This window comes from Rana temporaria, chromosome 8 (genome assembly GCF_905171775.1).
Source record: "Rana temporaria chromosome 8, aRanTem1.1, whole genome shotgun sequence".
Lineage (NCBI taxonomy): Eukaryota > Metazoa > Chordata > Amphibia > Anura > Ranidae > Rana > Rana temporaria.
The window spans coordinates 177,694,830-177,718,325 of record NC_053496.1 but is presented as its reverse complement, the minus strand read 5'-3'; the positions used below and the strand labels follow the sequence as shown (position 1 = coordinate 177,718,325).

At 46.3% G+C, this 23,496-nt stretch overlaps 1 long non-coding RNA gene and 1 pseudogene across 1 annotated transcript; both read left to right on the top strand.

Annotated features, from left to right (window-relative positions):
- The window catches only part of LOC120910538, a 44,887-nt pseudogene that overhangs the window by 18,504 nt on the left and 2,887 nt on the right, over positions 1-23,496 (top strand).
- LOC120910215 lies at positions 20,568-21,401 on the top strand. Its single transcript, XR_005741417.1, has 3 exons — positions 20,568-20,856; positions 21,072-21,245; positions 21,362-21,401. It is a non-coding gene; the product is annotated as an uncharacterized LOC120910215 (long non-coding RNA).

The window sequence follows — 23,496 nt, the reverse complement described above, 5'->3', positions numbered from 1 at the left end:
AGAGATTGACCAGGAGAGGACAGCGCCAATGCCTCCACCATCTCATCAGCCGTGAGAGGGGCATTCAGTTGCTCCACATTCAGGGCCGAAAGACGCGGGAGTTGGCACGGTCCAAAAAGTAGTTAATCTCCCCCACAGTAGGCGACACCTTAGACGAATACACATAAGCATAGAAATCCCTGAAGGTAGACAGAATTTCTGCATGTGAGGAGACCAAAACCCCTGAAGAGTTAGTAATTTCCTCTATGTGAGCAGAACCCCTCTGCGCCCTCACCATCATGGCTAACATATGACCTGTGCCCTCCCCCTCCTCAAAGTATTTCCGCTGAAGAAAGAACCTTTTATTTTCAGCCTTCATCAATACCATATGTTTAGCAATACGTTGAGCCTCATGCCATGACCTCTCTGTTTGTTCAGAGGGGAGTCAATAAAAGTAGACTCGATCCTCTCAACCTCCCAAAGCACGGATTGCTCCCAAGACCTGGTCCCAGTTTTTACAGCCTTAATAGATCTGATAAATTGACTCCTTAGATAGGCCTTCAGCGAGTCCCAGAAAATACTGAGCCCAGCCGAATGTCTATTAACACGAACAAACATTGCTAGATTAGTGCGAATGGGGTCAGAGTCAGGGAGGAGCGACAACCAGAATGGGTTGAGCTTCCAGTAAACCCGTTTGGAAATTCCGGAGGTTAGAATTACAATACATAAGGGGGAATGGTCCGAGACAGTTCTTGCCTCATACCGTGAGGAAGATACCAGAGGAAGCATCCCGTCATTGCCCAAACCAAGGTCTATTCTAGAGAGGCCTCTATGCGTGACAGTGACATGAATAACATTTCGCCTGTGGATGGCTGAGCCTCCAAACATCCCTCAACCCCAGCTCCAGCAAAAGCCGAGTGAAGGGCGTCGGGCCCCCTTTCAGGTTAGCTGCCAATGCCCCAGGAGAATATTTGTCAAGATCCGCATTCAAATTATTATTGAAGTCCCCCACAATCAGGGCAGGAGTACCCGGGTGGAGTGATAGAAGAGTGACCAAAGTTTTAAGGACTTCTACCGAGAAGGGGGGCGGTATATTACACATTCGCAATAATGCATTGTAAGTTATCCAAAGAACATAGCAAAAAAATAAACTGACCACAGGGATCAATAAGTGAAGTTGTATAGGCAAAGGGAACATTTGTACCTATTAATACACTGACCCCTCTGGCATAGGATGAGAAGGCAGAGTGAAACTGGGTACCAAATACCCTAGAAGAGAATGGCGATGCCTGACCCGATAACATATGGGTCTCCTGCAGACAAACCACAGAAGAACCCAGACACTTAAAGCGGGGGTTCACCCTATCGACGGGAAAATTTTTTTTTTTTTTTTTTTTTACCTTAAAATCAGGCATTGTAGCGCGAGCTACAGTATGCCTGTCCCGAATTTTTTCCCCCCATACTCACCTTGTAGTCGTCCATCGAAGATACCGGGGAATGGGCGTGCCTCTGGAGACGGAGGATGATTGACGGCCGGCTCTGGCGCGTCACGCTTCTCCGGAAATAGCCGAAATAGGCTTGGTCTTCACGACGCGTGCGCATAGCCTGTGCGCAGGCGCCGTGAAGAGCCGAGACCTACTCCGGCTGTCTTCGGGGAGAGTGACGTGCCAGGGCCGGCCGTCAATCATCCTCCCTCTCCATAGGCACGCCCATTCCCCGCGGGAGCCGAAATCTACGATGGACGACTACAAGGTGAGTACGGGGTTAAAAAAATCGGGACAGGCATACTGTAGCTCGCGCTACAATGCCTGTCTCGATGGTAAAATCATGGGATTGTGGGTGAACTACCGCTTTAAGGACATGCATCACCGCCAATCGTTTCACCCTGTTTCTCAGGCCCCTCACATTCCAGCTAGTCAAAACACATTGCGCAGCCATAAGACATTGCAGTACACATTTGGAACCTTTAAATTGAAGGTGAAAACGGAAGGCACAGCAATATTCACATATCATCCGAAAGAGCACATTATATAGGGAAAAAGTTAAAGGCAGTTCCTAATTAAGTAGACATGACCTGTAAATAAGGGGGATGTTAGTCAGACTGTGGGTGGGTGGTCCAACCGGACCCCATTCAAAACAAAAAGAACATAAGAAAAAAACAAAGAAAAACGTAATGTCCACGAGGGGTTCTCCTCAGGGGGGCCAAGTTCAGCAGCCGGCATTGAAGTGCCAATAGGCAACAGGCCTTGCATAGTGTTCAACAACACGGGTGATCTTGAAACACCTTGTGAAAACAGTTGACCGCCTTGAAAGCAGTACGAAATTCGAATTAAATCACAAATCTCACTGTAGACAGTGTTCAGGAGACCCTCCGACGTCTCCCCAGATCTTCACGTAGGGAGCGCTCTTCTCTATCAAGCCATTGCATTTCTATTGCAGGTTTTTCAAAGAAATGGACCTCGTCCCTGGCCACCACACACAGGCGGGCAGGGTAGAGCATAGCATATTGTAACTCCAAGGAACAAAGCCTCTTCTTCACGTCATTAAACTGGGCGCGTTGTTTTTGCACTCCGCCGAGAAATCCGGGAATAGAGATATCTTAGAATTGTCCATTAACAGGGTGTCCCCCCAAAGAATGTGCTTTAGACAGGATAACATCTCTATCTTTATAGTTGAGCAGTTTTAACAGAAAAGCTCTGGGGGGGTTACCCGGGGGCAGAGGTCAAAGGGGGACCCGGTGCACATGCTCCACTGCGAACATTGGTGAAAACTACTCTTTCCCAAACTTCTCCAGCAGCCATTACTCTATAAAATGAACTGTGTTTTTGCCTTCCATCTTCTCTGGGATACCAATGACTCTAACATTGTTGCGGCGCAGTCTATTTTCAAGTTCATCAAGTTTTGCGGCATGTTTAGCCACCATTAATTGTTGAGCATGCGACTCCCTTTGCATGGGGGCCCAATCATCCTCCAAAATACTAATGCGCCCCTCAACAACAAAAGTGCGATTCCGCAATTTCTGCACGTCCTGGCGCATGAAAGACATTTCAGCTTTCACCCCCTTAAGCTCCGATGCTAGCTCAGTAATAGAGACCTTGCAAGATGTAATGACGGTAAAAATGTCTCTCAGTGTAAGCTCAGGTCCATACAGGCCTGAGGACGTGGCTGCACGCTGCGTGTGAGACGCGGGTGTAGTACTCACTGCGTCCCAGGGTAATATTGGCGCCGTCAGGTCCTCCAGAGGCACGGGATCATCCTCCTCAGACTGAGATCCACTACGGTCCTCCGCTCCGTCACCAGGGAGCTCCAGCAGGTCACGAGTGCTGTTTAGGAAAAACAGCTTCTGTGTGGCTTCCCTGTACTTCTCCTTAGCTGACTTGGAGGCCACACCGCCATCTTGGATCACGTGGTCCGGAGCCGAGTGGGCCGCTGCATCGCGTTTAGACATCCCCGCAGGCCGAGATAATTCCCACAGGATACCAGGAAGGGAACCGAGAACACCGGCTAATGTGCAGGAACCGGGACCGAGCAGCCAATGGCCGGTAACAGGATAAATAGAAGGATGTTCGGCGGAGCTCACAAGGTATGCATCCGGCTACATCCGCTGCCAAGCCACGCCCCCCCCCCAAAAAATGTTTTAAAGCAGCAGCTGACCCCCAGGACAGTAGAATGTCCATATAAAGCTCGGCCTAATCTTTTTTTGCTAAGAAAGATCCCTCCCTGATCCCAAAAGGCAATCAGATAGCTCACCAGATCAACATTCTAAAATAATTTTCCTACAATTATTCAGAGTCATCTAGAACCAGACAATTCTTCACCCACAGAGCTCTAAAAACAAATCACTTCTTCCGTATACAGAGATTTTTGTATTTAATTATAAGCAATCTGTGTTGCTCATGTACAAAATAGAGAACATCTTATCCTTCGGTACAGGAAAGACAGAGAAACCTTAACTGCTGACAGTAATGCCACGTACACACGATCGGTTTGTCTGATGAAAACGGCCTGATGGACCGTTTTCATCAGACTAACCGATCGTGTGTGGGCCCCATCGGTTTTTTATCCATCGGTTAAAAAACTAGGAACTTGTTTTAAAATCATCTGATGGTTAACTAACCGATAGAAAAAAAATCATCATCTGTAGGCATGTCCATCGGTTAAAAATGCACACATGCTCAGAATCAAGTCGACGAATGCTCGGAAGCACTGAACTACATTTTTCTCAGCACGTCGTAGTGTTTTACGTCACTGCGTTCTGACAAGATCGTTTTTTTAACCGATGGTGTGTTGGCACGACTGATCATCAGTCAGCTTCATCAGATAACTGATGAAAAAATCCATTAGTCCGTTTTCATAGGATGGACCGATCGTGTGTACAGGGCATTAGAACATCATCAATGTACCTCATCACTGTCCTGTAGGGAAAACCCACCTGAGAGGACTGATTTGTAAACAAAAAATGTAACAGAATTATCATGGAAGGTATTCTCAGTATCTGCCTACTGCAGCATGTCCTCAGTCTCCAACCTCATTTGCACCATGCTTATAGTCTCTACTACATACTACTGTAATATGTTCAGTCCGATTTCTGTAGCTTTACATACACTGAATATTATGTGCCACCCTTTGATTATATTATCTCCATTCCTCAATATAACGTCATGTTCCCAACAAATGAGGAGGAGATACTGTACACCATATGAAAGGTCCATCTCCATTCCTCAATAACAATGTCCTCAATGCGGGGATTACTATTACTAATAAAAAAAAAAGATAAGATGCTCACGCTTACACATGTCTCTTCCCTGGCTTCTTCCATGACTGAATCTAACTTCAAGCTCCTTACTAGATGGCACCACACTCCTGCCAAGCTTCACCGTATGTTCCCTAGTAATTCTCCACTCTGTTGGAGGAATTGCGGTCAAATTGCCACCCATGCCCACATTTGGTGGTCTTGTCCCCTCATTCGCCCTTACTGGACAGAAGTCTTAAACTTGATATCCCAGATCTCTGAGGTACAAAATCCCCCTTGAACCGTGGACGGTTCTTTTCCACGCCACCTCTAGGCCCATTGGCAAATACAAGCGTTCAATCATCCCACACCTTCTTAATGCAGCCAAAGCCATTATCCCTCGTCTCTGGGGTCAACCTGAAACTCCTTCCATTAAAACATGGTTGCAAAAGATTTCTGAGGTTAGCCTCATGGAAGAACTCACTCACGTTGCAAGAGACACCAGCGAACAACACTCCTTAATCTGGGCGCCCTGGTCTTCATTTATCTCTACACAGTGTTATTTAGATATTATTTCTTCGCCCCCTTACAGGTCTGAAACCACATGAGGCTGTTTTTCACCAAATTGTGACCCTTTCTCCCACTCTCTGACATGGTTCCCCCTTATTCCTGATATCTTACTAAATACGTTCGTTTAGTGATATGCTCGATACGACTGCCATGTGTCCCAGCTCTCCCTCCCCCCTTCCCTACCCTTCCCTGCCTACCCATCCTATATCCCTCTAAACTCTTTTTCTCCATCTTTTTCCTACCCTCTTGTCTCTTTTCTTTTTCTTCATTTATAGACAAATTGAAACGCTTGTGTTCTCTATGATGCATCATTTGTTATACTTTCCAATTTATTACTCTGTATTGATGCCTCTTTGGAGAGTTGATTTACTTTTATTGTACTGTCTATTTCTATCAATAAAAAATATATTAAACACAACAATGTCCTCACTGCACAAAGTCGCACAGTGTGATTTGGGTGAATTGTATCGTTTATCTACTTTGAATTTCTATTTCTCTTCTGATTGCTCCCACTTGTATTCCGGAGCTCAAAGATTTAGAACTAGACCAACATATATGACTCCTGAATACAAGATTCCAACAATTCTTCTAACATTTATTGTAAAATTGTTTCTCAGCAGATGACCATAATGTCCGGAATACGTCTGAGGAATCTTCTGATAAATCACATACCAGGACTCTAAGATCTCACAGTAGAAATACTTTAATAGATCCGTCTATTCCCAAGGAATCTTCTTTAGGGCAGGAAAGAGATCACACAGAAGAGAGGTCATTGTCATGTTCAGTGTGTGGGAAACTTTTCACAAAAAAGAGAAACCTTCTTAGACATAAAAAAATTCACACAGATGAGCGTTCCTATTCATGTTCAGAGTGTGGGAAATGTTTCCCTCAGAAAACAAAACTTTCTATACATCAAAGAATTCACACGGGTGAGCGTCCTTATTCATGTTCAGAGTGCGGGAAAGGTTTCAGTACGAAACACAGTCTTGTTATACACCAGAGCAGTCACACGGGTGTGCGACCCTATTCATGTTCAGAGTGCGGGAAAGGTTACAATTATAAACATAGTCTTATTGCACACCAGGGAAGTCACACGGGTGACCATCCCTATTCATGTTCAGAGTGCGGGAAATATTTCACTATAAATAAAGATCTTATTAAACACCAGAGGCTTCATACGGGTGAGCGTCCCTATTCATGTTCAGAGTGTGGGAAAGGTTTCATTGAGAAAGCAAAACTTCTTGTACACCAGAGAGATCACACGGGTGAGCGTCCTTATGCATGCTCAGAGTGTGGGAAATGTTTTAAATGGAAGTATTCATTCGATATACACCAGAAGTGTCACACGGGTGAACGTCCCTATTCATGTTCAGAGTGCGGGAAATCTTTCAGGTCGAAAGGAGACCTTGTGTATCACCAGAGAATTCACACAGGTGAGCGTCCTTTTTCATGTTCAGAGTGTGGGAAATGTTTCAGGTCGAAAGGACCCCTTGTGCAGCACCAGAGAATTCACACGGGTGAACGTCCTTATTCATGCTCAGAGTGCGGGAAATCTTTCATTCACAAAGGAAGCCTTGCGTATCACCAGAGAAGTCACATAAGATAATGATCTGTCTCATGATAACGGTGGTGTGTTGGGGGAGGGGCGGAATATGTTTAATGTTTTTCAGGTTCGGTTTGATAGATCTGAGTCTGCAGGGATTGAATTCTAGTAATATGATCCTCTAAACATACAGAGATGACTCGGTCCCGCACTCACACAGACCTCACCATACAACTACACTGTGCTAATACATGGCTAGATATGACAATACATGGACAACACTTCTTATTGGTTGATGTCGGTTTCTGTACATTATTGTTCTTGTTATGTTTTACTGAAGAAGCCGGCTTCTCATTGGTCCAACCAATAATTCATTTTTTTGTTTATTATCTTCAATTAAAATGTTTTGATTTAGATTCTAGCTTCGTTTTTTTTATTGTTTATTAACCACCTGAAGACCGCCATTTTATACCCCCTTCCTGTATACGCCATTCTTTCATTTTTAGCACAGTGATATTTGACTGACAATTACTCGGTCATACAACTCTGTACCCAAATGAATTTTATATAGTTTTTATGAGAAATGTAAAGTTTTCCTTTTAGTTGTGTTTGTACACCACTTTTACTATACAGTATAATGGAAAAGAGACAAAAGCATTTTGAATAAAAAGCATTTTTCTTAGTTTCTCTCATAAAATAAATGCCCTCTGCACAGCTCCTGCAGACTGTTACTCCTTTGTACAATTCCTGCAGACTGTTACTCCCAGGACTCCTCTCCTCCTGCACAAACTTCACTGTCACAGCGTTGGTCTTTCTGCCCCATCATCTTGAACTGCACCAGGCATCACGAATGAATAATCCCTGGCTGTTGCTAGATTTGCTGAATTGTGATAGGCCAGGAGCCTGCAGTACCCCTTCTTGATGGCCTAGTTACTTAGCAGCATTAAATGGTTGATGGACTACTGAACCCAGCCAATATGACCTGCAAACCCTGTGCCCTCAGGCCACAGCGATTTGACACATAACCCCACAGACTCTCCTCTGGCCTTGCACCCAGCTCCCCTGGCATGCCTCTTCCAGATATGGGGGTGAGCCTCCTGTTGCAGTCTAACACTCCATTCTTCACTTCACCCAGCTGACAACCCCCCTCCAGTGGGCTAGACCTGAGTTTTTAAGTAGGAGGCCTGCCCCCTGCCAATCCTAGGTGGGGATTGGTCAGGGCTCCTCACATGAACTCCCTGTCACTCCAATTCCCAACCCCGCCCCTCTTCCAGAACATGTAGATATATTCTCCAGCACACCGAGGATCATTTAGAAAAACGTCCAAAAAATTTTAATGCATAGAAACGATCACAAAAAAGCAACGTTTCGAAGTCGCACAGGACCTCTTCGTCAGGCAAGAACATTCTCCCTGGAAGCAGGGGAGGCACCCAAGAACTGAAAGACAGGTAGTCACACCCACTGCTACACTAACCACTTCTTGCCCCCCAGATCAAAACAAGCAGGCCTAGCATGCAGCATAGGCCTGCCTAAATGTACCTGAACAAAACACCTTGGGCCAGATTCTCGTAGGAGCGCGTAACTTTGTGCGGGCGTAACGTATCTGATTTACGTTACGCCTCGGTAACTTAGACGGGCATGTGCAGTATTCTCAAAGCACTTGCTCCGTAAGTTGCGACGGCGTAGCGTAAATCGGCCAGCGTAAGCCCGCCTAATTCAAATTGTGAAGAGGTGGGCGTGTGGTATGTAAATTATCCATGACCCGACGTGATTGACGTTTTTCACTTACGGCGCATGCGCCGTCCGTGGAATATCCCAGTGTGCTTTGCGTCAAAGTACGCCGCAAGGACATATTGGTTTCGACGTGTACGTAAATGACGTCCAGCCCCATTCACGGACGACTTACGCAAACGACGTAAAAATTTAAAATTTTGTCGCAGGAACGACGGCTATACTTAACATTGGTGCGCCGCACTTACGCCACCATATAGCAGGGGTTACTTTACGACGGGGAAAGCCTAACGTAAACGGCATAACTTTACTGCGTCGGCCGGGCGTACGTTCGTGAATTCACGTATCTAGCTGATTTACATATTTCTAGACAAGCCCCTAGTGGCCAGCGTAAATATGCAGTTACGATCTGACGGCGTAACAGACTTACGCCTGTCGAATCTAATAGATATCTATGCGTAACTGATTCTAAGAATGAGGCACATAGATACGACGGCGTATCTGGAGATACGACGGCGTATCTGGAGATACGCCGTCGTATCTCTTTTGAGAATCCGGGCCCTTATCTCCAGCACCTACCTATGATATAGGGTGCTACAACAGTATGGGCTTACTAACAATTAAACTCAACTTAAACACATTCTTCTACCCCTCCAAAGTATGGGGATGCCACATGAGTGAGACTTTTTTTTTTTTAAAGTCTGGATTGATTATGTGCTCACTAAACGAAGGGTGCATAACCCTGCCCACCAAAGGCCATTGGGCTACTTAAAATAGATGGGTAAACAACAGGCACATTAATAAGTGTAGGTCCAGGACGCCAGTTGAAGCAGGCCATGGGAGCTGCTGGTACCACCAGATGGAATGTGACAGAAGTCCCCGTGTGGAGGAGGAAGCCGGCCGAAGTCCTTCCAGAAGTGGGTTGGCAGCCAGAAGGATGACACAGGCAGGGCTCGGGATCAGAATGCAACGCGTTTCAGAGCATATGCTATACCTCATAGGGGCATGCGCGCTCTCTTCTCAAGCAAATAACACCTAATGATGTGGTGTGTGTGTGTATATATATTTATATATATATATATATGTATATATATATAGTCTTAAAAGATCCACACATCACCCTGCTGCCTGATCGGAGACAATGAACAGTCATCTGCGTTGCTTTGCTGTATTTTCATTGCGGGATTAAACTTGGATAGGGATGATATGAGATGCCCATAGCATTTAGCACATGCTCTGCTTTGCTTCACTGCAGACTTTTGCTCCTCTTCTTCTGCACTGACTCCTGCAGAGTATCACTTCTAGATTCCCGTGTAAATCCTTTGCTGCAGTTTCCTGTATAACTTGCTTTCCTATTAGACGTCAATCTGAATAACTCCCCAACTTGCTGACAGTCACTCAAATGCTGACACTGAACCAGAGGGGCATCCACACCTTCCCCCGACGGCCCAGTACTTTAGCACATGGCGATAGGGTTGCCACCTTTTCTTCAAGCCAAACCCGAACACTTTAGCGGTCCGGCACACCTTTGGGTGCCCCAAGGAGGGTAGTAATACGGTGCGCATACCGTGCCATGGAAAAATGTGGGCGTGTCTTGTTGACATCACCCTGCCCCTTAGGGATGCCAAACCTGCCCTCAGCCAGCCGCCCACAGCTCCCGGGCGGCAACAGATTTGTGTGCGACTATCTTGGTTACTTGGGGAGCCACAGCCCTCCTGAAACCCGGACACATGATTCAAAATTCAGACTGTCCGGGTGAATCCTGGACGTGGCAACCCTAGTCCAGGCTGGAAAAAATGTTTTATTTCGTTTTCCTTTTTATGATCTTTTGCTTTTAAAATGTAAAGAGAAGATTTAGGGTCAATTTGACTCAATATCTCTTCATAAAGAGGACCTGTCAAGCCGGTTACTTGAGGAGTTACAGCCCAATCTGAATAATGTGTCCGCCTGAAACCCAGACACATGTTTCAAAACCTGGACTGTCCGGGTGAATCCCGGACAGGTGGCAACCCTACATGGCGACCGATGGACTACTAGGCCCAGATAGCCCAGACTTGCAGATGCTATGTTCCTCGGTCACAGCAATCTGCACTAAGTTTAAAGCGGGGGTTCACCCTTAGAGGGCACTTTTCCCCCTTAGATTCCTGCTCGTTTTTACTAGGGGAATCGGCTATTTATTTTAAAATATGTGCAGTACTTACCCGTTTACGAGATGCATCCTCTCCGTCGCTTCCGGGTATGGGCTTCGGGAATGGGCGTTCCTTCTTGATTGACAGTCTTCCGAGAGGCTTCCGACGGTCGCATCCATCGCGTCACGATTTTCCGAAAGAAGCCGAACGTCGGTGCGCAGGCGCAGTATAGAGCCGCACCGACGTTCGACTTCTTTCGGCTACGAGTGACGCGATGGATGCGACCGTCGGAAGCCTCTCGGAAGCCTGTCAATCAAGAAGGAACGCCCGCTCCCGAAGACCCATACCCGGAAGCGACGGAAGAAGATGCAGCTCGAAAACGGGTAAGTACAGCTCATATTTTAATACAAATAGCCGATTCCCCTAGACCGAACGAGCAGGAAGCTAAGGGGAGAAACAAAAAAAATTTATAAATGGGTGAACTCCCGCTTTAAAGTCTTTTCCTGAACTGCTGCGTTCCCCGGCCACAACAGCCTACACAATACTGCAATAGCTTCCTCCGCTTCCATTACTCACTGTAGTGTACACACTGACCTTCTCCATGCCCCGGTCCATGGAGGAAAACGCAGTTCAGCTGCACAGTCCAGGGTACCTCTAATCCTTTCTCTCTGTCCTGAATTCCTTCTCTCCAAGAATTCCTCCTCTGCGGTGTGGGTGAGGGATGAGTCTTCCCCGCGACTTCCCCCTCAACACATGGAAGTCCCCAGGCTGGGGACCTCCTCACAGCAACACTACTGCTCCATCTTCCTTTCCCTAAGAACTCCTCCCCAGCAGCATGTGATCTCAGCTTATATAAGAAGCCTGTCCCCTGCCAATGCCGAACTCCTCACATGAGCTGCCTGTCACTCAGAATTTCAAGTTCAGCCTCTGTTCCAGATCCAGAACTTACTGACTGGAAGCAGGGGAGGCGCCTCAGAGCCTGAGCACAAGTGGTCACACCCACTGCTATACTGAACTTCCCAGTCCCAGATCAAAACAAACCGGCCTAGCTTACAGCACAGGCCTGCCTAAATTTGCCTGCACTAATACCTGTAACATGAAAAAAAAAAAATCATTCTAGTATAAGGTGACCAGATTTTTAAAATGAAATCCGGGGACATATTTTTTCTTTACTAGTAATGGCGACAATCGGCGACTCTCTGCCCGTCGCCGCCCGCCTCACAGCCTCTCAAGTCTCACTCTTCGGGCCCCCGGCTACTACTGGATGGGGAGCGGAGGAAGATCACTCCACCAGGGAAGGCAAGGAGATAGGCAGGTGGCTGGCCAGGATTTGAGCCAAGGCAGAAGAACATGCGAGCGGAGCTGAATGGGCATGCGCCCCAAACTGAAGAAATATTCCCTCCGCTCCGACCAGAACATGATCATCAGAAAGGGGCACAGATAATGGGAAAAATACAACCCTCCTATGCTAGTAGGCACGGCATAGTGGGGGTGTGTAATTCTAATATTTTTTATTTAATTCTGCACTGACTGTCTTTGAAATTGCCCCTGCCCCCTATTAAATCCAATCTGGGGACAAAACCAGGGACAAACTTGGTCCGGGGACAGTGTCCTCAATCAGGGGACTGTCCCCTGAAACTGGGGATGTCTGGTCACCCTATTCTAGTACCTACCAAAAGGTAGTGGGTGCTACATATACACAGACCAGCCGGCCGGAAGTTTCCTGCCAACGTGTGGAGAGAACTGAGCAAGGTACAGTATGTACATAAGAACACTGATAAATCGTGTAACACACATAAATACATAATAATCAATGATAAAGGATATATTAGATAGACATATGTACAAAAAAATCATTACTTGATAGACATTTCATGGGGTAAAAGGTAAAAACATAAAACTATACCTTCATAAATACAGCCCAGAGATGTTTTATATAGTTTGATTGAAAGGTATGTCCTAATTAGGGTTGTCCCGATACCGATACTAGTATCGGTATCGGGACCGATTCCGAGTTTTTTCGGCGGTACTCAGACGCCGATACCCCGCCCCGATACATAAATAGAATACTTGCCGCCGCCCGCCGCCGAACACCGCCCGCCGCCGAACGCCGCCCGCCGCCACGAAACGCCGTAATCGGCCGCCATTCGCCTCATCCCCGCTGCCGCCGACTCTGTAATACGGGCGGGAACATTACAGCTTTGAATAGCTGTAATGATTCGCACCACGCATAGACACTCCCCCTCGCTCGGGTGAACTGTCCAATCCCGAGCGAGGGGGAGTGTCTATACGCAAGGGCGGCGCCAATCATAACAGAGATTCAAAGTTGTAATGTTCCCGCCCGTATTACAGAGTCGGCGGCAGCGGGGATGCAGGTAAGCGTGACATGGCTGGATGGGGGGAGACGCTGGATGGGGGGAGACGCTGGCTGGATGGGGGGACGCTGGCTGGATGGGGGGACGCTGGCTGGATGGGGGGTGACGCTGGCTGCATGGGGGGACGCTGGCTGGATGGGGGGTGACGCTGGCTGGATGGGGGGTGACGCTGGCTGGATGGGGGGGGACGCTGGCTGGATGGGGGGGACGCTGGCTGGATGGGGGGGGACGCTGGCTGGATGGGGGGACGCTGGCTGGATGGGGGGTGACGCTGGCTGCATGGGGGGTGACGCTGGCTGCATGGGGGGCGACGCTGGCTGCATGGGGGGTGACGCTGGCTGCATGGGGGGTGACGCTGGCTGCATGGGGGGGTGACGCTGGCTGCATGGGGGGGTGACAATGGCTGCATGGAGGGGGACAATGGCTGGGGGAATACATTGCTGGATGGGGGGTGACAATGGCTGCATGGGGGGTGACGCTGGCTGGATGGGGGGTGACGCTGGCTGGATGGGGGGTGACGCTGGCTGCATGGGGGGTGACGCTGGCTGCATGGGGGGTGACAATGGCTGGGGGAATACATTGCTGGATGGGGGGTGACGCTGGCTGCATGGGGGGTGACGCTGGCTGCATGGGGGGTGACGCTGGCTGCATGGGGGGTGACGCTGGCTGCATGGGGGGTGACAATGGCTGGGGGAATACATTGCTGGATGGGGGGTGACGCTGGCTGGATGGGGGGTGACAATGGCTGCATGGGGGGTGACAATGGCTGGGGGAATACATTGCTGGATGGGGGGTGACAATGGCTGGATGGGGGGATACATTGCTGCATGGGGGGAGACAATGGCTGGATGGGGGGTGACGCTGGCTGGATGGGGGGTGACGCTGGCTGGATGGGGGGTGACGCTGGCTGGATGGGGGGTGACGCTGGCTGCATGGGGGGTGACGCTGGCTGCATGGGGGGTGACGCTGGCTGGATGGGGGGTGACGCTGGCTGGATGGGGGGTGACGCTGGCTGGATGGGGGGATACATTGCTGCATGGGGGGAGACAATGGCTGGATGGGGGGTGACGCTGGCTGGATGGGGGGTGACGCTGGCTGGATGGGGGGTGACGCTGGCTGCATGGGGGGTGACGCTGGCTGCATGGGGGGTGACGCTGGCTGCATGGGGGGTGACGCTGGCTGGATGGGGGGTGACGCTGGCTGGATGGGGGGTGACGCTGGCTGGATGGGGGGATACATGGCTGCATCTGTGGGGGGACATCGCTGCATTTGGGGACACATTTTAAAAAAAGTATCGGTATTCGGTATCGGCGACTACTTGAAAAAAAGTATCGGTACTCGTACTCGGTCCTAAAAAAGTGGTATCGGGACAACCCTAGTCCTAATACCAATGGCCTCTGGTGTGCAGGGTTACGGACCCTTCGTTTAGTGAGAATTTAGTGATTACCGATTCAGGTTTTTTTGACATACTTAACTTCCCTGGCGGTAAACCCGAGCGTGACTCAGGGTTGGTTTTCAATGCTAAGATCGGTATCCCCGAGTCACGCTCGGGGTGGACGTGCAGCGGCGCGGCTTACCTTTCGCTGGATCCACAGGCAAGTTACTCACTTTGTCCCTGGATCCAGCGATGCCACCCCGCTGTGTGAGCGAGCGGGACCTCCTCGCTCGATTCACAGTCTCCCCGTGTGCCGCCGATCTCCGTTCCCTGCGACGTTACGACGCACGGGAGCGGAGAACGCCGCCAAATTCAAAAAAGTAAACAAACACTTTACATACAGTATACTGTAATCTTATCGATTACAGTACTGTATGTAAAAAATACACACCCCCCCTTGTCCCTAGTGGTCTGCCCAGTGTCCTACATGTACTTTTATAAAAATAAAAAATGTCATTTCTGCCTAAAAACTGTAGATTGTCCAAAAGTGTCCCTTTATGTCAAAAATGGTTTTAGATCAGCTAGAAAACAGCGATAATAAATTATAATCACTTGCAGAAATGTGCGATAGCGATTTGTGGGGAAATTCGTCATAAAAAAAAAAAAATAATGACAGCGACAATTCTGCAACTGAGCACATTTCAGTGATTTTGAGTTGATTACATTATTGAATAATTTTTATTATAATTATATTATTATTTGTTATAATTATTTATAATTATTTATTATAATTTATAATTTTGTTTTAAAAAAAAAATCATACCCGGGATGCCTACAAGACTCTTGCTTGGTCAGATTTAAGTGAGTTATTTCTAAAAATTACAGGCCTACAGTATAAAACGCCAAATTTCCTTGCAAAATAATTGTACCGCTTTTGGTACGTAATTCCAGACAGAATCATACCGCCAGGGAGGTTAAAGTATTCGTTTGTGTTTATGGATTGATTATGTACCAAACATTGTATCTTGTGCATCCCAAAAATCAGCCAGCATTGTATATAAAAACAATGTACGTTAAAGCGGGGGTTCACCCGAAAAACACATTTTTAACATTAGATTGAGGCTAATTGTGGGAAGCACAATCGGGTTTTTTTTAAAAAAAAATCAATGCAGTACATACCGTTTTAGAGATAGATGTTCTCCGCGGCTTCCGGGTATGGGCTGCTGGACTGGGCGTTCCTATTTGATTGACAGCCTTCCGACTATCGCATACAGCGCGTCACGAGTTCCCGAAAGCAGCCGAACGTCGGTGCACAGGCGCCATATAGAGCCGCGCCGACGTTCGGCTTCTTTCGGCAACTCGTGACGCGCTGTATGCGACCCGGAAGCCGCGGAGAACATCTATCTCTAAAACGGTATGTACTGCATTGATTTAAAAAAAAAAAACACCCGATTGTGCTTACCACAATTAGCCTCAATCTAATGTTAAAAATTTGTTTTCGGGTGAACCCCCGCTTTAATGGTTGCCTATCTACAAGTGGTAAGGGAATACAGCTCTGTGTTGTCACCTGTAGGCGTCCTTGTACCTGTAAGCCAAGCAAGCCTAACCTATTGATATGTGGTTGTCCCCAGGAATGCCATGGTCACTGATCAGGAAGTATAGGAGGATGAACAAAGGGAAAAACAATACAGTTCCTGTGGTTCCAGGAGTGCAGTTGTCTGCAGGGGATGGCTGGGACTGGTGTCTCGGGAACTTAGTCAGTGGGATACACAGATGGGTCATGTACGACGGCAGACAGTAATGAGGTCAGCAATCGGGTACTGGGACTGGTGTGGCGGTGATCATCAACACTGTTTCTAACTTACACTGGTCTGGGGACAATGGGACTCAAGCTGGTGATCAGGAACACTGTTGCTGGCTGCACTGGTCTGGTTACAGTAGGACTGGTGTAGTGGAGATTGGGAACACTTTTACTGGCTTACACTGGGACGCATGAAGCATTGATCAGAAATGATGTTGGTGGCTTACACTGGTTTGGTGACACTGGGATTGATTTGGCAAGTGATTGGCTTACACTGGTCTGGTGGCTTTGGAACTCATGTAGTGGTAATCTAGAACACTGTTGCTGACTGACACTGGTCAGGTGACACTGGGACTGCTGTGGGAGTGATCAGGAAAACTGCCGATGGCTGCACTCATCTGGTGACAGTAGGACTTGTGTAGCGGTGATCGGAAAACTGTTATTGGCTTACACTAGTGTAGTGAGAGTGTCATGGGGTGGCAACAATCAGGAACACTGTTGCCTGGTGATTTTGTACTGGGATGTCTAGCAATAAGGGACAATGTTGCTGGATGCAATGGTATGGTGATATTGTACGGGAGTGATCAGGGACATTGGTTGGCTGCTCTGGTGACACTGTACTGTGCTTATGGTGGCACCAACATGCAGCTTTTGTTCACATCTGTGATGGCTGCGATTGGTCACAGTGATCACTTGGGACAGGGCAAATTTAATTGGCCTTGTACCCTGCTCTTTGATCTGCCATGTCTGATGGGCTCAGTGATCACGGAGCATGCTACTGCACAATCTAGAGGGCACAGATGAGCAGTGCAAAGGGGAGGCCATTCTTATACAGCCTCCAACCTTCAGGAGCCTGCCGTCTTGTTGTTTTTATCCAACGGCTACTGTATATGGCAAGTGGTTAGGCACCAAAACTGAAGAACAATCCAGGAAGCAGCTTTCAAAGTATTTAAGGCTGCAGTTGTTTTTTTCTCCACAAGGTGCTGATCTCACTTTTTTCAGTGGAACGCAAAGACAGGAATTGATAGAAGACAGGAAGTGATTTCAACTATAGATGGGAGGTTCCTAGAGATAAGACAGTTTGCAGGAAGCAGAGAAGGATATCCTTGTAATCGGCAGCAGAGGAGGTAATGCAAATTATTTTATATTTACACCCAGTAACCCCCCACGTGATGTCCATCCTCTTCCTCCACAGTCACTGTGATGTCTTTTATCTCCAACAGATAACCCTATACAGGCCTTTATATAGAGTATTATAATATGTACACAGAGCCTCTGGATTATAGACCAGATACATCCTAAATATAGAACCATTTATCCAACTGTACATCCAGAGCCTCTGGCTTATAGACCAGATACATCCTAAATATAGAATGTATATTTTTTATTCATTTTTTTTTTTATAGTATTTACAGTTCTGACAGCATCAGTCTTCAATTTAAAGCTCACCAAACACCACTTTTCATTGAATAAAGGGCATCCAATTACACATTTCCAAGTATCTTTAAAATGTGGGTAATAAGCCCCCCTCCTATAATGTCTGTGATGCCAATAAGGAGAGGAAGACATTCCCATGCCACTATGAGGGGTCCAGCAGCATCTGTGTCAACAAGCAAATGTGGACATGGTCGTCCTCAGGCAAGGCAACTTTGTCTCTGTTTAGGGATGTTGCCCGTTTTATCCAGCCACAGGAGGTGGTGGACTGGTTTACTAAACCATCCTCATCCTCTATGACTCTTCAATCTGGCACTAGTGTGCAGTCCACTGCAGCTGCCAGAGTGGCTTATTCTGCCTCGTTGTTCACAGCTACTCCTGCCATGGCCCCAGCATCATGCATGGAGGGGTCAGCTGAAATTTTTGAATACAGCGTCAGCCACTTGCTTCTTGAGGATGCACAGACATTACTTGATTCTGATATTAGTTCTGAGGTTGAGGAACGGACTAACATGAGCCTACAGGGGAGAACACTGACTGATAAACAACAAATTGTCAGTCATGTTCCCCTAGCCACAGCGTGTCGCCAAGTTAGCCCCAATTCCCAACAGCGCATTAGCTGAATGACGGCTACAGCGTAGTCGTCCAGTTCTGGGATGGTGTTATATGACGTCCTCCAATGATCGCTCCCAACGCGAGCGTGCTTCAGCTTGCTCTGATTCTTAGGACACAGCTTATCACAGGTCGGAGTAAAGAGCGAATCACAGTGGCCCTTTACAACGTGATCAGCAGTGTCCAGTCACAACTGATCACAATGTAAACACAGTCCAGAGAGAGTGTAACACCGCTCAGACTGTGGATAAAGATTTCCTCGTGGCTACTGGCCTCGGCTCACCACTGTCAATAGTAATTGAAGAAAAAGAAGATTGGTCGCACAACATGCAAGGAAGAATTTCTGTAGAATATTTACTTTATTGTCAAGGTGCCAAAGGACGTAGACAGGACGTTACAGGAACATTGATAGACCGGCTTCACAAGGATAGCTCGTGCTTGTTCACAACTTGTAAACAAGCACGAGTTATCCATGTAAAACTGGTCTACCAATGTTCCTGTAATGTCCTGTCTACGCCCTTTGGCACCTTGACAATAAAGTAAATATTCTACAGAAATTCTTCCTTGCATGGTGTGTGACCAATCTTCTTTTTCTTCAATTACTATTGACGGTGGTGAGCCGGGGCCAGCATCCACAAGGAAATCTTTATTCACTGATTATCAGTGCAGCACCATCAGTGGCCACCACTGCTGCCAATCAGTGCCTCCTTATCAGTGTCACCTATCAGTGCTACCTACCAGTGTCCATCAGTTTCCATCACTGCCGCCTATCAGTGCACATCAGAAATGTTGCAGAATAAATTTTTGGGCAAAATTTATGAAGAAAGATTATTTATTTGCAAAATTTTATAACAGAAACAAAGAAAAACATGTTTTTCAAAATGTTTCGCCCTTTTTTGTTTATTTAGCTAAGTATAAAAAAAAAACAGTGGTGAATAAATACCACCAAAGCTCTAGTTTTGTGAAGAAAAAAATTAAGATGTAATTTGCGCACAGTGTTGCATAACCATGCAATTATCATTCAAAGCATTTAAAGCTGAAAATTGGCCTGGGCAGGAAGGGGGTGAAAGTGCCCGGTATTGAAGGGGTTTAAAGAGGGAGAATATACTGGAACTCTAAGAGAATGTGAGCCTTCTGTGGGTATAAATGGGGTCCTGACAAAGACCTGGGAAACCCCATTGCTTACTTGTGAGCAGTTTAGATGATAGATGCACCCTTGTAGAGTCATTCCCGGGTGCTTTGTGAATTTACTTGGAAGAGAATTAATGGCCAAAATACAAGTACTGTAGTAATAATAATTGGAGATGGGGAGAGTTGACCTTACTTCCCCTTCCTGCATGTTTGTAGGTGTTCCGTCAGATATGGTGACCCGTCAGAAGTCACGGGAAATTGTGTAGTGTACAGACAGGATGTGATGTGGGGTATAAACAGGAAGTTCCGGGTGAAAGGGGAGGAAGTAGAGACAAGACGTTAGAGCTGGTGTTTTCCATCAGATATTGCAACACATCAGAATTGGTAACGAAAGTGACGTTCCTTCGCCGCCATCTTGCTGCACTTCACACTCATCCACAGGATTGATGCAACGAAAAGGGGGCAAGCGGACAACTTGTTACACCCACTGCATTTCCCAATTATTTTTAACAGTAAACGGAGCTTATATGGTGGAATACAGTATTTGGAAATCCATGTGACTGTTTACATGTTGAATTATAAAAGCAGATGTGTTCTGTCACATTAGCAAACCTGTAAGATGAGCAGGTTTGCCGCTACTTTTAAAATTCAACATCTAAACAGTCCGTCCGATTTCTAAATACTGTATTTCACCTTATAAGCTCAGTTTCCTGTTGAAATTAACCGTGGAATGCAAAACTCCGGTGGGTATAACAAGATGTCCGCTTGACCCTTCTCTGTGTTTTGTTGTGGAGGAGTGTGGGGTGTAGCAAGATGGCGGTGACGTAACGTCACTTCCATTACCAATTCTGATGGGTCGTCATATCTAAAGGAACACCAGCTATAACGTCCTGTTTCTACTTCCTCATAACTCCCCTTTCACCTGCAACTTCATGTTTATACCTCACATCACTTCCTGTCTGTATCCTACATCACTTCCTGTCTCTACAAGGGGGTCTAGCTGCAGAGTGCAGCTCCACTAATGACAGGAAGCATGTGTCCTCCACTCCACTTGTTTTTTTCTGAACTTTAATGTGAATCTCTACAGCCAGACCCCTCTCCCAGCTGCAGAGATTCACAATAAAGTTCAGTAAAAAAAATAATAATAATAAGGAACTGGAGTGGAGGTCACGTGCTTCCTGTCATCAGTGGAGCTCCACTCTGCAGCCACCCCTCTCGAAGAAAAACAGGAAGTATGGGCGGGGGATGGGCTAGATATAGGATACATTCACTGCGTACCCTGAGAAGCCTCACATGATGCAGTTCTAACAACATCTCATATTGTGTGCGGATCACTCTCATGGGAACTGATGAAAGATAAGCACAGAACGTTGTATAACATACAATATCCAAGGTGAAAGGAGGAGCAAAATGAGAGCACACATCACTGGAACACACAAAGAGGGTAATAAGATTCCTTTTCTATTTACACCAATAAATCCCCCCACCCCGTCATGTCCGTTCTCTTCCTCCATAGTCACTGTGATGTCTTTATCTCCAACATCCACTATTACCCAAACCTAAAATACAATTTTTAGGGTTTATTTTTTGACATGGGTAGAAGTAGGGATAATTCTGGAAAGTATGAAGTGATCATTATGACTTCCTGTCTTCACACAGGATTATAGAGCAGTAACTATCTGGATATCCATCAACAACCATCAGCCCTCTTCACAGGACATCACCCATCACAGTGCCTCCACCTCACTGTCTGACAACAGAGGTATTTAGAAGCACACAAGGATCTCTTCAAGGACGTCGAGATGGATAATCAGCCGCCCCTCACATCACCGGGTAATAGGAGACTTTATTGTAAAGGAGAGAGCAGTACGGAGGGTCCACCTAGATCCCCCATCATCTGATAAACACATAGAAACAATGTATTCAGTCAGTGTGTGTGTTTCCTACAGATGGATCCAGTAATGGGAACCCACCAGAGAGATGTCCCCGTCCTCTGTATTCCCGGGATTCCACACAGGAAGGTCACACCATCCCCCACCATCATCAGGTAGGTGGGACTGAGCAACTAGAACTCAAAATGTATTCTAATCTATGAGAGGACATTCTTCTGTGTAATCTCTTGTTTCTTTTTACCAATGTATTCTATCACCTATGGGGTTTAGGGTGAAGAACTGAAAGACATCAAAGTTGAGGATGAAGAGGAAGAAGAAGAGAGGTTGGTGAGTGGAGATCAGCAGTCTATGGAGGAGGGGGAGATGATTACGGAATGTAAACAGGAGGAATCTTCTCTACATATAGACACAAGTAAGTAAAAAAAACACTAAATATAGAACCAGTTCCCATTATTATTTTACTTCTATGAGTATAAAGTTTGTATTTACATTGTTACATCAGCGGAGAAAAGGTCGATGTCTACTGAATTCACAAGAGAAAAATAAAAATTTCAAAGCAGCAGCTGACCCCCAGGACAGTAGAATGTCCATATAAAGCTCGGCCTAATCTTCTTTAGGTTATAAAGATTCCTTCCTGATCCCAAAAGGCAATCAGATAGCTCACCAGATCAACATTCTAAAATAGTTTTCCTACAATTAGTAATCATGAGAAGAACATCCAGCCACAGAGCTCTAAAAACAAATCACCTCTTCTGTATACAGAGATTTTTTGTATTTAATTTCAAGCAATCTGTGTTGCTCATGTACAAAATAGAGAACATCTTATGCTTCTGTACAGGAAAGACTGAGAAACCTCAACTGCTTACAGTAAGAACATCATCGATGTACCTCATCAATGTCCCGTAAAGAACACCAATCTGAGAGGACTGATTTGTAAATGAAACTGTAATAGAATTATCATGAAAGGTATTCTCAGTATCTGCCTACTGCATCATGTCCTCAGTCTCCGACCTTATTTGCACCATGCTTATAGTCTCTGACCGTCTAGTGTAATATGTTCACAGTCCGACAGATTTCTGTAGCTTTACATAGACTGAATATTATGTGCCACCCTTTGATTATATTAGGGGCCACTTAAGGCCTCCTACATCCAGCAAACTGACCACCACTTGTGTACATCATATGAAAGGTACATCTCCATTCCTCAGTATAACGTCATCTTCCCAACAAATGAGGAGGAGATACTGTACATCATATGAAAGGTCCATCTCCATTCCTCAATATAACGTCATGTTCCCAACAAATCAGGAGGAGATACTGTACACCATATGAAAGGTCCATCTCCATTCCCCAATAACAATGTCCTCAATGCACAAAGTTGCACAGTGTGATTTGGGGGACTGAATTGTATTGTTTATCTACTTAGAATTTCTATTTCTGTTCTGATTTCTCCCACTTGTATTCCGGAGCTCAAAGATATAGAACTAGACCAACATATATAGTACAGACCAAAAGTTTGGACACACCTTCTCATTCAAAGAGTTTTCTTTATTTTCATGACTATGAAAATTGTAGATTCACACTAAAGGCTTCAAAACTATGAATTAACACATGTGGAATTATACATAACAAAAAAGTGTGAAACAACTGAAAATATATTTCATATTCTAGGTTCTTCAAAGTAGCCACCTTTTGCTTTGATTACTGCTTTGCACACTCTTGGCATTCGATTGATGAGCTTCAAGAGGTAGCACCCCATCACTCTCCTTCTTGGTCAAATAGCCCTTACACAGCCTGGAGGTGTGTTTGGGGTCATTGTCCTGTTGAAAAATAAATAATGGTCCAACTAAACGCAAACCGGGTGGAATAGCATGCCGCTGCAAGATGCTGTGGTATCTATGCTGGTTCAGTATGCCTTCAATTTTGAATAAATGTCCATTCCTTGTGTTCTTTAGCCCAAACAAGTCTCTTCTGCTTGTTGCCTTTCTTTAGCAGTGGTTTCCTAGCAGATATTCTACCATGAAGGCCTGATTCACACAGTCTCCTCTTCAGGCCCAGTACACACGACCGAACATGTCTGCTGAAACTGGTCCGCGGACCAGTTTCAGCAGACATGTTCGGTCGTGTGAACGGCCGACCGAGAAAAGGTTTCTAGCGGACATTTGTCCAGCCGACCGTTTTGCAGCGGACAA